This window comes from Triticum urartu, chromosome 7A (assembly GCF_056163025.1).
Source record: "Triticum urartu cultivar PI428250 chromosome 7A, HENAU_Tu73, whole genome shotgun sequence".
NCBI lineage: Eukaryota > Viridiplantae > Streptophyta > Magnoliopsida > Poales > Poaceae > Triticum > Triticum urartu.
This window is the reverse complement of record NC_141879.1, coordinates 215,473,599-215,477,422: the sequence shown is the minus strand read 5'-3', so window position 1 is coordinate 215,477,422 and position 3,824 is coordinate 215,473,599. Positions and strand designations below refer to the sequence as shown.

Genomic DNA, 3,824 nt, shown 5'->3' with positions numbered 1-3,824 from the left:
TGAAATTACTACGGAACCCAACAGATGTGACTGGCATGCATGTGCCATGCGCTAGGGCGGGTGGCACAGAGCACGAGCGCCCAAAAATAGCACTAGTCCAGAGCGGCCTCGATGTCGTGGTGCAGCCGACCACGACCATCGAGCTAGGCGTACCGGCAGCTGACTCCTACTTATTTCTACTTGTTTCATCTGCTGCGGTTGGATGTACAACGAACAGCCTATATGCATTCACGTCCCTCTGTAGTAGTATCTCTGATAGGGTAACAGCAACTCGATCTATATTGCTCTCTGAATTGGTAGCAAGATTACAGACCGATACACGAATGGGGAATTTCTCTCTTGCTAACCCTAGGATGAAGAACAGATGCCGCCACCGCCGTGATCTACTGGATGGTTGCTGGAGTTGGTGACTTGTGCTTAAGTAGTGGTAGGCTGGGCCGTCACCCACTCCGGCCCACAGAAGCGTTTGTTAGGCCTGCGGGCTCTGTTGGGTCGTGGCTCATTGGGCTTGGTCCCTCCTGCCAGTGGGGTCGCCGTAGCCGGGGCGCTCACATCCCCCCCTCTCCTTGAGTGGCGGCTTGACCCCAAGCCGCAGTTTGAGGGAAGCGATCGAAGAGAGCAGCACGGTCTTCCCAGGTGTCTTCCATGGCAGAGTCCGGTGACCAACGCACCTTGACTTGCTCCACCATAGCGCCATTCTTCTGGCGCCAGCGAGTCTGGAGTATCTCCACGGGAATGGCAAGCATGTCAGTACAGATGGGAAGATCAGGAGTTATGACCGTACCAGGGAGGAGTGCTCGGCGAAGCTGCGACACATGAAAAATGGGGTGGGCGGACGCATGTGCCGGAAGCTGCAACTTGTAGGCGACAATGTTGATCTTCTCGATGATTGGGTATGGGCCATAGAACTTGAATGACAGTTTGTGGTTTCCCCGCGGAGCCACTGAAGATTGCACGTAGGGCTGAAGTTTCAGATAGACACTGACCCCTACGGCAAATTCTCGGAAAGAGCGGTGTTTATCCGCGTTACTCTTCATTCACTGCCGAGCACGATGCAGATGCTGTTGAATCAGATTCTGCATCACTACACACTCCTCCAGCCATGCTTCCAAAGACGGCACCGAGCAGGAACTTGTTGCAATGATTCCCCATTGCTGCGGTTCATAACCGAACAGAGCTTTAAAAGGTGACATTCCTATAGCTGAGTGGTGTGAGGAATTGTACCAAAATTGTGCCAAGGGAATCCAGAAACTCCAGCGATGAGGACACGCGTGCGTGAAACAGCACAGAAAAGTCTCCATGCACTGGTTCACGCGCTCTGTTTGACCATCCGTCTGCGGGTGGTTGGTTGTGCTCAAACGTAGCTCAGTGTCGGCATAACGAAACAGTTCCTGCCAGAAGTGGCTTGTAAACACTGGATCTCCGTCAAATAGGATGGCACGAGGGAAACCATGAAGCTTATACATGTGTTGCATGTACAGCTTGGTCACCTTAGCTGTCGTGTAGGGGTGGGCAGTGGGCAAGAAGTGAGCATACCGAGTCTTTTTATCCACCAGCACCCAAAGACAGTTGGCCTTGCCGGACTGAGGTAAGCCGTCGACAAAATCCATAATGATTAAGTCCCATGGGCTTGGTCCCTCCTGCTAGTGGGGTCGCCGTAGCCGGGGCGCTCACAATCTCGTACGTGAGAGGATCAAGTTCTATAAAGATGTATCTAGGATAGGAAAAGGGCCTATGTAACACATCCAGAAAACTCTATGTGGTAAATGTTGCGCTGCTGTCTCGGACGTGCAATTACTACGTCCGGTGCTAGTATTTGCATACAAGCGTATCTGCCTCACCTTAGTCAAGCGCTCTTCTCCGAGGTAGCATCATTTGATTGAGAAAACATGCAGGTTTTGGCAGATGGGAGCGCGAGCAATGGAGCGTAGCTCGTACTGCTGCAAACCCAGGGGCCTGTGGTGAGCTTTGAAAACATTCGTCAGATCTATCTCTATGAAACCTCCCACACTCAACTGCTTTTTCAGTACGGCGCCCGTCAGTTCTATGTAGCTGGGAAATGGGCTAACAACCCAGTTGTTGCAACACATCAGTGAACATCCAACATTGCGTCATTGATGCACACATAAAAAAAGGAATGTAACCCATGAAAAAACACGTGTGAACCAATACTTACTTGCTCTCCACATAAAAATGAAATGTAACTTATGGAAAAACACATCAGTGAACATCCAACTAAATCTAGCAGCCCCCCAAACACCATCTCGACGTACTGTCTTTTCTCGTCATTGAACGAGGAAATCGGATCGTGCAACTTCTTCACGCCGCATCTCGAGCCGGTTGGGGGCGCCTTTCCATTGTCCTGGTTCTGATCTTCCTCGTCCGGCTCAGGCTCCACAACGCCGCCAGGAAACCAATCCCCTCTTCGTCTTCTGATTCGAATGATACATTGTCAATCAGTCGGGGCGCGTTCGGCCCTGAAGGTAGAACCCCGTACCCATCCATCCTGGGACAGAAAATGGACAGCAAAAGATATTCAGTTTTTCCGACGTCTCACATTCACCATTACAGGATCATGATGCGTTCACATCAATTCCTTGGCTGTGTAGTGGGACAAAAAATGATTTTCAGATTGAGTTTTGTTTGGGTCATGTCAAGGAAAATGATTTTGCATGAACAATCTATACAAAACGCCAGAAAATGATTGTTGAGCGCGAGAAATCGGATCGACACCGTAGACATGAAAAAAGCACTGCAGGAACGCTACCGTAATGCGGTGCGCAAATCGTAATCCTGGTCTACAAAAGGCATTAGGTTGGAGACGGATATACCTTAGATTGCGGTGTGCGCCGCCCTGTGAACGAACGCAGTTCGTCAATCTTGCGTTGTGCTTCAGCCTCTGGTTTGTTGGTATCGCACACCGAATGGACTGCTTGGCTTCAGGAAGATTATACTATAGCTGGTCTCTTAGCCGGCCCCACTACATGAGTGCGATCACGGACCGCCCCTTGCTGTCTGCGCGATAACTTCCAAGGGGAGCCGACAAAAAAAATGTCAGGACATCTGTGAACCCTGGATTCCATGGTAGTTCATTTCACGGGGTGAGCTTTGACTTTTGTTCCAGCAAATCAAGTGCCTTTCCTACCGCCCATCATTGTAAAATTTCATGGATAATTGATGATGTGTTTTTTTGTTATATACGCTATAGCGTGCTTGCTGTTGGGCGGTGTCCCGATTTTTGTCTCACCCGTTGTGTTTTACTTCCTCAGTTTCTAAGGGCAACTCCAATGGGACAACTCAAACGGACGGCGCATTTGTCCGCTTTTTGTCCGTTTGAATCGGCCGCCCGCCCGTTGTCCGCCCAGTTTTGCGTTTGGGTCGGCAATGCGCTCAACGTGCCGACCCATTTCAGATCCGCATTCAACTTTTAAATAAAAAAGGCCCGCGACCGATCATGCCAGTGGTCATGTCTCATGCCGGCACCATGCCAGCGCCGGCATACAATGCCGGCTTCAGAAAACACCACAGTTCATGTTGGCGCACTCATCAGCCGGCCGGCACACATGCCAGCACATAAAAAATGGTGGGACTTGAGTTCGACCACGCCATCGCGGCTCCCGTGGTCATGCCGGCACACCTGCCGGCATACAAAAAAGATGGCCCCTCGACGCCATAGATCACTCGTCGTCGAATTTGAGCATGTCGGCCTGCATCTTCTTGAACCACGGCCTCTTCCTTGGTGACAAGGCGTTGAGATCCACCTTCATGATCTCCACCCCGGTCATCATGCTTGCAAGAGCCAGTTCTTTCGCCTTTGTCTTGGC

The 3,824-nt window shown here is 50.9% G+C and overlaps 1 long non-coding RNA gene across 1 annotated transcript; it reads right to left on the bottom strand.

The window, feature by feature from the left end:
• Window positions 1-2,126: 2,126 nt before the first annotated feature.
• On the bottom strand, window positions 2,127-2,996 carry LOC125523880 (uncharacterized). Its single transcript, XR_007290471.2, has 2 exons — window positions 2,832-2,996; window positions 2,127-2,506 (listed from the first exon to the last, which is right to left on the bottom strand). It is a non-coding gene; the product is annotated as an uncharacterized LOC125523880 (long non-coding RNA).
• Window positions 2,997-3,824: the final 828 nt, after the last annotated feature.